Source organism: Phalangium opilio, unplaced genomic scaffold (assembly GCF_054372755.1).
Source record: "Phalangium opilio isolate 3A_F unplaced genomic scaffold, DU_Popi_V2 ptg000043l_1, whole genome shotgun sequence".
NCBI lineage: Eukaryota > Metazoa > Arthropoda > Arachnida > Opiliones > Phalangiidae > Phalangium > Phalangium opilio.
The window spans coordinates 4,608,157-4,617,619 of NW_028324167.1; the positions used below are offsets into that span (position 1 = coordinate 4,608,157).

Genomic DNA, 9,463 nt, shown 5'->3' on the forward strand with positions numbered 1-9,463 from the left:
TCTAATAATCATCTTTAAATGTTAAATCCGAGCTTGCCGGGACTCGAACCTGGAGTCTTCTGCTCCGTAGGCAGACGCGTTATCCATTGCGCCACAAGCCCGTTAGAGGTTGATCAAAATGCTATTGAAGCATTGCAATATTATAAATTTTCCTTCCAATATACTCTAATAATCATCTTTAAATGTTAAATCCGAGCTTTCCAGGACTCGAACGTGGAATTTTCTGCTTCGAAGGCAGACGCGTTATCCATTACGCTACAAGCCCGTTAGTTGTTTATCTAGATGCTATTGAAGCATTACAATATTATAAATTTTCCTTCCGCTATACTCTAATAATCATCTTTGAATGTTAAAACCGAGCTTGCCAGGACTCGGACCTGGAATCTTCTGCTCCGTTGGCAGACGCGTTATCCATTGCGCCACAAGCCCGTAAGTGATTTATCTAGATGCTATTGAAGCATTACAATATTATAAATTTTCCTTCCGCTATACTCTAATAATCATCTTTAAATGTTAAATCCGAGCTTGCCAGGACTCGAACCTGGAATCTTCTGCTTCGAAGGCAGACGCGTTATCCATTACGCTACAAGCCCTTGCTACGTACTACAAAAAACTTTTCCAAACATTGTATTTATGCGTTTTAAGGACGCATAAAAGATCTTTTACTAAAATAAACACCGAGCTTGACAGGACTCAAACCTGGAATCTTCTGCTCCGTAGGCAGACGCGTTATCCATTGCGCCTCAAGCCCGTTAGAGGTTGATCAAAATGCTATGGAAGCATTGCAATATTACAAATTTTCCTTCCGTTATACTGTAATAATCATCTTTAAATGTTAAATCCGAGCTTGCCAGGACTCGAGCCTGGAGTCTTCTACTTCGAAGGCAGAAGCTTTATCCATTACGCTACAAGCCCTTGCTTCGTACTACAAAAAACTTTTCCAAACATTGTATTTATGCATTTTTAGGACGCATAAAAGATCTTTTACTAAAATAAACAACGAGCTTGCCAGGACTCGAACCTGGAATCTTCTGCTTCGAAGGCAGACGCGTTATCCATTGCGCCACAAGTCCGTTAGATGTTTATCTAGATGCTATTGAAGCATTGCAATATTATAAATTTTCCTTCCGTTACACTCTAATAATATTCTTTAAATGTTAAATCCGAGCTTGCCAGGACTCGAACCTGGAGTCTTCTGCTTCGTAGGCAGACGCGTTATCCATTGCGCCTCAAGCCCGTTAGAGGTTGATCAAAATGCTATTGAAGCATTGCAATATTATAAATTTTCCTTCCGTTAAACTCTAATAATCATCTTTAAATGTTAAATCCGAGCTTGCCGGGACTCGAACCTGGAGTCTTCTGCTCCGTAGGCAGACGCGTTATCCATTGCGCCACAAGCCCGTTAGAGGTTGATCAAAATGCTATTGAAGCATTGCAATATTATAAATTTTCCTTCCAATATACCCTAATAATCATCTTTAAATGTTAAATCCGAGCTTTCCAGGACTCGAACGTGGAATTTTCTGCTTCGAAGGCAGACGCGTTATCCATTACGCTACAAGCCCGTTAGTTGTTTATCTAGATGCTATTGAAGCATTACAATATTATAAATTTTCCTTCCGCTATACTCTAATAATCATCTTTGAATGTTAAAACCGAGCTTGCCAGGACTCGAACCTGGAATCTACTACTTCTAAGGCAGACGCGATATCCATCACGCTAGAAGCCCTTGCTTCGTACAATAAAAAACTTTCGAAACATTGTATTTATGCATTTTTTTATGACGCATAAAAGATCTTTTACTGAAATAAAGACCGAGCTTGCAAGGACTCGAACCTTGAATCGTCTGCTCCGTAGGCAGACGCGTTATCCATTGCGCCTCAAGCCCGTTAGAAGTTGATCAAAATGCTATTGAAGCATTGCAATATTATAAATTTTCCTTCCGTTACACTCTAATAATATTCTTTAAATGTTAAATCCGAGCTTGCCAGGACTCGAACCTGGAGTCTTCTGCTTCGTAGGCAGACGCGTTATCCATTGCGCCTCAAGCCCGTTAGAGGTTGATCAAAATGCTATTGAAGCATTGCAATATTATAAATTTTCCTTCCGTTAAACTCTAATAATCATCTTTAAATGTTAAATCCGAGCTTGCCGGGTCTCGAACCTGGAGTCTTCTGCTCCGTAGGCAGACGCGTTATCCATTGCGCCACAAGCCCGTTAGAGGTTGATCAAAATGCTATTGAAGCATTGCAATATTATAAATTTTCCTTCCAATATACTCTAATAATCATCTTTAAATGTTAAATCCGAGCTTTCCAGGACTCGAACGTGGAATTTTCTGCTTCGAAGGCAGACGCGTTATCCATTACGCTACAAGCCCGTTAGTTGTTTATCTAGATGCTATTGAAGCATTACAATATTATAAATTTTCCTTCCGCTATACTCTAATAATCATCTTTGAATGTTAAAACCGAGCTTGCCAGGACTCGGACCTGGAATCTTCTGCTCCGTTGGCAGACGCGTTATCCATTGCGCCACAAGCCCGTAAGTGATTTATCTAGATGCTATTGAAGCATTACAATATTATAAATTTTCCTTCCGCTATACTCTAATAATCATCTTTAAATGTTAAATCCGAGCTTGCCAGGACTCGAACCTGGAATCTTCTGCTTCGAAGGCAGACGCGTTATCCATTACGCTACAAGCCCTTGCTAAGTACTACAAAAAACTTTTCCAAACATTGTATTTATGCGTTTTAAGGACGCATAAAAGATCTTTTACTAAAATAAACACCGAGCTTGACAGGACTCAAACCTGGAATCTTCTGCTCCGTAGGCTGACGCGTTATCCATTGCGCCTCAAGTCCGTTAGATGTTTATCTAGATGCTATTGAAGCATTGCAATATTATAAATTTTCCTTCCGTTACACTCTAATAATATTCTTTAAATGTTAAATCCGAGCTTGCCAGGACTCGAACCTGGAGTCTTCTGCTTCGTAGGCAGACGCGTTATCCATTGCGCCTCAAGCCCGTTAGAGGTTGATCAAAATGCTATTGAAGCATTGCAATATTATAAATTTTCCTTCCGTTAAACTCTAATAATCATCTTTAAATGTTAAATCCGAGCTTGCCGGGACTCGAACCTGGAGTCTTCTGCTCCGTAGGCAGACGCGTTATCCATTGCGCCACAAGCCCGTTAGAGGTTGATCAAAATGCTATTGAAGCATTGCAATATTATAAATTTTCCTTCCAATATACCCTAATAATCATCTTTAAATGTTAAATCCGAGCTTTCCAGGACTCGAACGTGGAATTTTCTGCTTCGAAGGCAGACGCGTTATCCATTACGCTACAAGCCCGTTAGTTGTTTATCTAGATGCTATTGAAGCATTACAATATTATAAATTTTCCTTCCGCTATACTCTAATAATCATCTTTGAATGTTAAAACCGAGCTTGCCAGGACTCGGACCTGGAATCTTCTGCTCCGTTGGCAGACGCGTTATCCATTGCGCCACAAGCCCGTAAGTGATTTATCTAGATGCTATTGAAGCATTACAATATTATAAATTTTCCTTCCGCTATACTCTAATAATCATCTTTAAATGTTAAATCCGAGCTTGCCAGGACTCGAACCTGGAATTTTCTGCTTCGAAGGCAGACGCGTTATCCATTACGCTACAAGCCCGTTAGTTGTTTATCTAGATGCTATTGAAGCATTACAATATTATAAATTTTCCTTCCGCTATACTCTAATAATCATCTTTGAATGTTAAAACCGAGCTTGCCAGGACTCGGACCTGGAATCTTCTGCTCCGTTGGCAGACGCGTTATCCATTGCGCCACAAGCCCGTAAGTGATTTATCTAGATGCTATTGAAGCATTACAATATTATAAATTTTCCTTCCGCTATACTCTAATAATCATCTTTAAATGTTAAATCCGAGCTTGCCAGGACTCGAACCTGGAATCTTCTGCTTCGAAGGAAGACGCGTTATCCATTACGCTACAAGCCCTTGCTACGTACTACAAAAAACTTTTCCAAACATTGTATTTATGCGTTTTAAGGACGCATAAAAGATCTTTTACTAAAATAAACACCGAGCTTGACAGGACTCAAACCTGGAATCTTCTGCTCCGTAGGCAGACGCGTTATCCATTGCGCCTCAAGCCCGTTAGAGGTTGATCAAAATGCTATGGAAGCATTGCAATATTACAAATTTTCCTTCCGTTATACTGTAATAATCATCTTTAAATGTTAAATCCGAGCTTGCCAGGACTCGAGCCTGGAGTCTTCTACTTCGAAGGCAGAAGCTTTATCCATTACGCTACAAGCCCTTGCTTCGTACTACAAAAAACTTTTCCAAACATTGTATTTATGCATTTTTAGGACGCATAAAAGATCTTTTACTAAAATAAACAACGAGCTTGCCAGGACTCGAACCTGGAATCTTCTGCTTCGAAGGCAGACGCGTTATCCATTGCGCCACAAGCCCGTAAGTGATTTATCTAGATGCTATTGAAGCATTACAATATTATAAATTTTCCTTCCGCTATACTCTAATAATCATCTTTAAATGTTAAATCCGAGCTTGCCAGGACTCGAACCTGGAATTTTCTGCTTCGAAGGCAGACGCGTTATCCATTACGCTACAAGCCCGTTAGTTGTTTATCTAGATGCTATTGAAGCATTACAATATTATAAATTTTCCTTCCGCTATACTCTAATAATCATCTTTGAATGTTAAAACCGAGCTTGCCAGGACTCGGACCTGGAATCTTCTGCTCCGTTGGCAGACGCGTTATCCATTGCGCCACAAGCCCGTAAGTGATTTATCTAGATGCTATTGAAGCATTACAATATTATAAATTTTCCTTCCGCTATACTCTAATAATCATCTTTAAATGTTAAATCCGAGATTGCCAGGACTCGAACCTGGAATCTTCTGCTTCGAAGGCAGACGCGTTATCCATTACGCTACAAGCCCTTGCTACGTACTACAAAAAACTTTTCCAAACATTGTATTTATGCGTTTTAAGGACGCATAAAAGATCTTTTACTAAAATAAACACCGAGCTTGACAGGACTCAAACCTGGAATCTTCTGCTCCGTAGGCAGACGCGTTATCCATTGCGCCTCAAGCCCGTTAGAGGTTGATCAAAATGCTATGGAAGCATTGCAATATTACAAATTTTCCTTCCGTTATACTGTAATAATCATCTTTAAATGTTAAATCCGAGCTTGCCAGGACTCGAGCCTGGAGTCTTCTACTTCGAAGGCAGAAGCTTTATCCATTACGCTACAAGCCCTTGCTTCGTACTACAAAAAACTTTTCCAAACATTGTATTTATGCATTTTTAGGACGCATAAAAGATCTTTTACTAAAATAAACAACGAGCTTGCCAGGACTCGAACCTGGAATCTTCTGCTTCGAAGGCAGACGCGTTATCCATTGCGCCACAAGTCCGTTAGATGTTTATCTAGATGCTATTGAAGCATTGCAATATTATAAATTTTCCTTCCGTTACACTCTAATAATATTCTTTAAATGTTAAATCCGAGCCTGCCAGGACTCGAACCTGGAGTCTTCTGCTTCGTAGGCAGACGCGTTATCCATTGCGCCTCAAGCCCGTTAGAGGTTGATCAAAATGCTATTGAAGCATTGCAATATTATAAATTTTCCTTCCGTTAAACTCTAATAATCATCTTTAAATGTTAAATCCGAGCTTGCCGGGACTCGAACCTGGAGTCTTCTGCTCCGTAGGCAGACGCGTTATCCATTGCGCCACAAGCCCGTTAGAGGTTGATCAAAATGCTATTGAAGCATTGCAATATTATAAATTTTCCTTCCAATATACCCTAATAATCATCTTTAAATGTTAAATCCGAGCTTTCCAGGACTCGAACGTGGAATTTTCTGCTTCGAAGGCAGACGCGTTATCCATTACGCTACAAGCCCGTTAGTTGTTTATCTAGATGCTATTGAAGCATTACAATATTATAAATTTTCCTTCCGCTATACTCTAATAATCATCTTTGAATGTTAAAACCGAGCTTGCCAGGACTCGAACCTGGAATCTTCTGCTCCGTTGGCAGACGCGTTATCCATTGCGCCACAAGCCCGTTAGTGATTTATCTAGATGCTATTGAAGCATTACAATATTATAAATTTTCCTTCCGCTATACTCTAATAATCATCTTTAAATGTTAAATCCGAGCTTGCCAGGACTCGAACCTGGAATCTTCTGCTTCGAAGGCAGACGCGTTATCCATTACGCTACAAGCCCTTGCTACGTACTACAAAAAACTTTTCCAAACATTGTATTTATGCGTTTTAAGGACGCATAAAAGATCTTTTACTAAAATAAACACCGAGCTTGACAGGACTCAAACCTGGAATCTTCTGCTCCGTAGGCAGACGCGTTATCCATTGCGCCTCAAGCCCGTTAGAGGTTGATCAAAATGCTATGGAAGCATTGCAATATTACAAATTTCCCTTCCGTTATACTGTAATAATCATCTTTAAATGTTAAATCCGAGCTTGCCAGGACTCGAGCCTGGAGTCTTCTACTTCGAAGGCAGACGCTTTATCCATTACGCTACAAGCCCTTGCTTCGTACTACAAAAAACTTTTCCAAACATTGTATTTATGCATTTTTAGGACGCATAAAAGATCTTTTACTAAAATAAACAACGAGCTTGCCAGGACTCGAACCTGGAATCTTCTGCTTCGAAGGCAGACGCGTTATCCATTGCGCCACAAGTCCGTTAGATGTTTATCTAGATGCTATTGAAGCATTGCAATATTATAAATTTTCCTTCCGTTACACTCTATTAATATTCTTTAAATGTTAAATCCGAGCTTGCCAGGACTCGAACCTGGAGTCTTCTGCTTCGTAGGCAGACGCGTTATCCATTGCGCCTCAAGCCCGTTAGAGGTTGATCAAAATGCTATTGAAGCATTGCAATATTATAAATTTTCCTTCCGTTAAACTCTAATAATCATCTTTAAATGTTAAATCCGAGCTTGCCGGGACTCGAACCTGGAGTCTTCTGCTCCGTAGGCAGACGCGTTATCCATTGCGCCACAAGCCCGTTAGAGGTTGATCAAAATGCTATTGAAGCATTGCAATATTATAAATTTTCCTTCCAATATACTCTGATAATCATCTTTAAATGTTAAATCCGAGCTTTCCAGGACTCGAACGTGGAATTTTCTGCTTCGAAGGCAGACGCGTTATCCATTACGCTACAAGCCCTTGCTACGTACTACAAAAAACTTTTCCAAACATTGTATTTATGCGTTTTAAGGACGCATAAAAGATCTTTTACTAAAATAAACACCGAGCTTGACAGGACTCAAACCTGGAATCTTCTGCTCCGTAGGCAGACGCGTTATCCATTGCGCCTCAAGCCCGTTAGAGGTTGATCAAAATGCTATGGAAGCATTGCAATATTACAAATTTTCCTTCCGTTATACTGTAATAATCATCTTTAAATGTTAAATCCGAGCTTGCCAGGACTCGAGCCTGGAGTCTTCTACTTCGAAGGCAGACGCTTTATCCATTACGCTACAAGCCCTTGCTTCGTACTACAAAAAACTTTTCCAAACATTGTATTTATGCATTTTTAGGACGCATAAAAGATCTTTTACTAAAATAAACAACGAGCTTGCCAGGACTCGAACCTGGAATCTTCTGCTTCGAAGGCAGACGCGTTATCCATTGCGCCACAAGTCCGTTAGATGTTTATCTAGATGCTATTGAAGCATTGCAATATTATAAATTTTCCTTCCGTTACACTCTAATAATATTCTTTAAATGTTAAATCCGAGCTTGCCAGGACTCGAACCTGGAGTCTTCTGCTTCGTAGGCAGACGCGTTATCCATTGCGCCTCAAGCCCGTTAGAGGTTGATCAAAATGCTATTGAAGCATTGCAATATTATAAATTTTCCTTCCGTTAAACTCTAATAATCATCTTTAAATGTTAAATCCGAGCTTGCCGGGACTCGAACCTGGAGTCTTCTGCTCCGTAGGCAGACGCGTTATCCATTGCGCCACAAGCCCGTTAGAGGTTGATCAAAATGCTATTGAAGCATTGCAATATTATAAATTTTCCTTCCAATATACTCTGATAATCATCTTTAAATGTTAAATCCGAGCTTTCCAGGACTCGAACGTGGAATTTTCTGCTTCGAAGGCAGACGCGTTATCCATTACGCTACAAGCCCGTTAGTTGTTTATCTAGATGCTATTGAAGCATTACAATATTATAAATTTTCCTTCCGCTATACTCTAATAATCATCTTTGAATGTTAAAACCGAGCTTGCCAGGACTCGAACCTGGAATCTTCTGCTCCGTTGGCAGACGCGTTATCCATTGCGCCACAAGCCTGTTAGTGATTTATCTAGATGCTATTGAAGCATTACAATATTATAAATTTTCCTTCCGCTATACTCTAATAATCATCTTTAAAAGTTAAATCCGAGCTTGCCAGGACTCGAACCTGGAATCTTCTGCTTCGAAGGCAGACGCGTTATCCATTACGCTACAAGCCCTTGCTACGTACTACAAAAAACTTTTCCAAACATTGTATTTATGCCTTTTAAGGACGCGTAAAAGATCTTTTACTAAAATAAACACCGAGCTTGACAGGACTCAAACCTGGAATCTTCTGCTCCGTAGGCAGACGCGTTATCCATTGCGCCTCAAGCCCGTTAGAGGTTGATCAAAATGCTATGGAAGCATTGCAATATTACAAATTTTCCTTCCGTTATACTGTAATAATCATCTTTAAATGTTAAATCCGAGCTTGCCAGGACTCGAGCCTGGAGTCTTCTACTTCGAAGGCAGACGCTTTATCCATTACGCTACAAGCCCTTGCTTCGTACTACAAAAAACTTTTCCAAACATTGTATTTATGCATTTTTAGGACGCATAAAAGATCTTTTACTAAAATAAACAACGAGCTTGCCAGGACTCGAACCTGGAATCTTCTGCTTCGAAGGCAGACGCGTTATCCATTGCGCCACAAGTCCGTTAGATGTTTATCTAGATGCTATTGAAGCATTGCAATATTATAAATTTTCCTTCCAATATACTCTAATAATAATCTTAAAATGTTAAACCCGAGCTTGCTAGGACTCGAACGTGGAATCTTCTGCTTCGAAGGCAGACGCGTTATCCATTACGCTACAAGCCCTTGCTTCGTACTATAAAAAACTTTTCCAAACATTGTATTTATGCGTTTTTAGGACGCATAAAAGATCTTTCACTAAAATAAACAACGAGCTTGCCAGGACTCGAACCTGGAATCTTCTGCTTCGAAGGCAGACGCGTTATCCATTACGCTAGAAGCCCTTGCTTCGTACTATAAAAAACTTTCCAAACATTGGATTTATGCATTTTTTTATGACACATAAATGATCTTTTACTGAATAAAGACCGAGTTTGCCAGGACTCG

The 9,463-nt window shown here is 39.9% G+C and overlaps 29 non-coding genes across 29 annotated transcripts; all 29 read right to left on the reverse strand.

The window, feature by feature from the left end:
- Positions 1-28: 28 nt before the first annotated feature.
- Positions 29-101, reverse strand: TRNAR-ACG (transfer RNA arginine (anticodon ACG)). Its single transcript has one exon. It is a non-coding gene; the product is annotated as a tRNA-Arg (tRNA).
- Positions 102-520: 419 nt separating this feature from the next.
- Positions 521-593, reverse strand: TRNAR-UCG (transfer RNA arginine (anticodon UCG)). The gene has a single exon. It is a non-coding gene; the product is annotated as a tRNA-Arg (tRNA).
- Positions 594-1,000: 407 nt separating this feature from the next.
- On the reverse strand, positions 1,001-1,073 carry TRNAR-UCG (transfer RNA arginine (anticodon UCG)). Its single transcript has one exon. It is a non-coding gene; the product is annotated as a tRNA-Arg (tRNA).
- Positions 1,074-1,164: 91 nt separating this feature from the next.
- Positions 1,165-1,237, reverse strand: TRNAR-ACG (transfer RNA arginine (anticodon ACG)). Its single transcript has one exon. It is a non-coding gene; the product is annotated as a tRNA-Arg (tRNA).
- A 91-nt stretch (positions 1,238-1,328) lies between these two features.
- On the reverse strand, positions 1,329-1,401 carry TRNAR-ACG (transfer RNA arginine (anticodon ACG)). The gene has a single exon. It is a non-coding gene; the product is annotated as a tRNA-Arg (tRNA).
- A 578-nt stretch (positions 1,402-1,979) lies between these two features.
- On the reverse strand, positions 1,980-2,052 carry TRNAR-ACG (transfer RNA arginine (anticodon ACG)). The gene has a single exon. It is a non-coding gene; the product is annotated as a tRNA-Arg (tRNA).
- A 91-nt stretch (positions 2,053-2,143) lies between these two features.
- On the reverse strand, positions 2,144-2,216 carry TRNAR-ACG (transfer RNA arginine (anticodon ACG)). Its single transcript has one exon. It is a non-coding gene; the product is annotated as a tRNA-Arg (tRNA).
- Positions 2,217-2,635: 419 nt separating this feature from the next.
- On the reverse strand, positions 2,636-2,708 carry TRNAR-UCG (transfer RNA arginine (anticodon UCG)). The gene has a single exon. It is a non-coding gene; the product is annotated as a tRNA-Arg (tRNA).
- Positions 2,709-2,957: 249 nt separating this feature from the next.
- TRNAR-ACG (transfer RNA arginine (anticodon ACG)) lies at positions 2,958-3,030 on the reverse strand. Its single transcript has one exon. It is a non-coding gene; the product is annotated as a tRNA-Arg (tRNA).
- Positions 3,031-3,121: 91 nt separating this feature from the next.
- Positions 3,122-3,194, reverse strand: TRNAR-ACG (transfer RNA arginine (anticodon ACG)). Its single transcript has one exon. It is a non-coding gene; the product is annotated as a tRNA-Arg (tRNA).
- A 419-nt stretch (positions 3,195-3,613) lies between these two features.
- On the reverse strand, positions 3,614-3,686 carry TRNAR-UCG (transfer RNA arginine (anticodon UCG)). Its single transcript has one exon. It is a non-coding gene; the product is annotated as a tRNA-Arg (tRNA).
- A 255-nt stretch (positions 3,687-3,941) lies between these two features.
- Positions 3,942-4,014, reverse strand: TRNAR-UCG (transfer RNA arginine (anticodon UCG)). Its single transcript has one exon. It is a non-coding gene; the product is annotated as a tRNA-Arg (tRNA).
- A 407-nt stretch (positions 4,015-4,421) lies between these two features.
- TRNAR-UCG (transfer RNA arginine (anticodon UCG)) lies at positions 4,422-4,494 on the reverse strand. The gene has a single exon. It is a non-coding gene; the product is annotated as a tRNA-Arg (tRNA).
- Positions 4,495-4,585: 91 nt separating this feature from the next.
- TRNAR-UCG (transfer RNA arginine (anticodon UCG)) lies at positions 4,586-4,658 on the reverse strand. The gene has a single exon. It is a non-coding gene; the product is annotated as a tRNA-Arg (tRNA).
- A 255-nt stretch (positions 4,659-4,913) lies between these two features.
- On the reverse strand, positions 4,914-4,986 carry TRNAR-UCG (transfer RNA arginine (anticodon UCG)). Its single transcript has one exon. It is a non-coding gene; the product is annotated as a tRNA-Arg (tRNA).
- A 407-nt stretch (positions 4,987-5,393) lies between these two features.
- On the reverse strand, positions 5,394-5,466 carry TRNAR-UCG (transfer RNA arginine (anticodon UCG)). The gene has a single exon. It is a non-coding gene; the product is annotated as a tRNA-Arg (tRNA).
- Positions 5,467-5,557: 91 nt separating this feature from the next.
- On the reverse strand, positions 5,558-5,630 carry TRNAR-ACG (transfer RNA arginine (anticodon ACG)). Its single transcript has one exon. It is a non-coding gene; the product is annotated as a tRNA-Arg (tRNA).
- A 91-nt stretch (positions 5,631-5,721) lies between these two features.
- Positions 5,722-5,794, reverse strand: TRNAR-ACG (transfer RNA arginine (anticodon ACG)). Its single transcript has one exon. It is a non-coding gene; the product is annotated as a tRNA-Arg (tRNA).
- A 255-nt stretch (positions 5,795-6,049) lies between these two features.
- On the reverse strand, positions 6,050-6,122 carry TRNAR-ACG (transfer RNA arginine (anticodon ACG)). The gene has a single exon. It is a non-coding gene; the product is annotated as a tRNA-Arg (tRNA).
- Positions 6,123-6,213: 91 nt separating this feature from the next.
- Positions 6,214-6,286, reverse strand: TRNAR-UCG (transfer RNA arginine (anticodon UCG)). Its single transcript has one exon. It is a non-coding gene; the product is annotated as a tRNA-Arg (tRNA).
- Positions 6,287-6,693: 407 nt separating this feature from the next.
- On the reverse strand, positions 6,694-6,766 carry TRNAR-UCG (transfer RNA arginine (anticodon UCG)). Its single transcript has one exon. It is a non-coding gene; the product is annotated as a tRNA-Arg (tRNA).
- A 91-nt stretch (positions 6,767-6,857) lies between these two features.
- Positions 6,858-6,930, reverse strand: TRNAR-ACG (transfer RNA arginine (anticodon ACG)). The gene has a single exon. It is a non-coding gene; the product is annotated as a tRNA-Arg (tRNA).
- Positions 6,931-7,021: 91 nt separating this feature from the next.
- TRNAR-ACG (transfer RNA arginine (anticodon ACG)) lies at positions 7,022-7,094 on the reverse strand. Its single transcript has one exon. It is a non-coding gene; the product is annotated as a tRNA-Arg (tRNA).
- Positions 7,095-7,665: 571 nt separating this feature from the next.
- TRNAR-UCG (transfer RNA arginine (anticodon UCG)) lies at positions 7,666-7,738 on the reverse strand. Its single transcript has one exon. It is a non-coding gene; the product is annotated as a tRNA-Arg (tRNA).
- Positions 7,739-7,829: 91 nt separating this feature from the next.
- On the reverse strand, positions 7,830-7,902 carry TRNAR-ACG (transfer RNA arginine (anticodon ACG)). Its single transcript has one exon. It is a non-coding gene; the product is annotated as a tRNA-Arg (tRNA).
- Positions 7,903-7,993: 91 nt separating this feature from the next.
- TRNAR-ACG (transfer RNA arginine (anticodon ACG)) lies at positions 7,994-8,066 on the reverse strand. The gene has a single exon. It is a non-coding gene; the product is annotated as a tRNA-Arg (tRNA).
- Positions 8,067-8,485: 419 nt separating this feature from the next.
- TRNAR-UCG (transfer RNA arginine (anticodon UCG)) lies at positions 8,486-8,558 on the reverse strand. Its single transcript has one exon. It is a non-coding gene; the product is annotated as a tRNA-Arg (tRNA).
- A 407-nt stretch (positions 8,559-8,965) lies between these two features.
- On the reverse strand, positions 8,966-9,038 carry TRNAR-UCG (transfer RNA arginine (anticodon UCG)). Its single transcript has one exon. It is a non-coding gene; the product is annotated as a tRNA-Arg (tRNA).
- Positions 9,039-9,287: 249 nt separating this feature from the next.
- On the reverse strand, positions 9,288-9,360 carry TRNAR-UCG (transfer RNA arginine (anticodon UCG)). The gene has a single exon. It is a non-coding gene; the product is annotated as a tRNA-Arg (tRNA).
- Between the last annotated feature and the right edge of the window lie 103 nt (positions 9,361-9,463).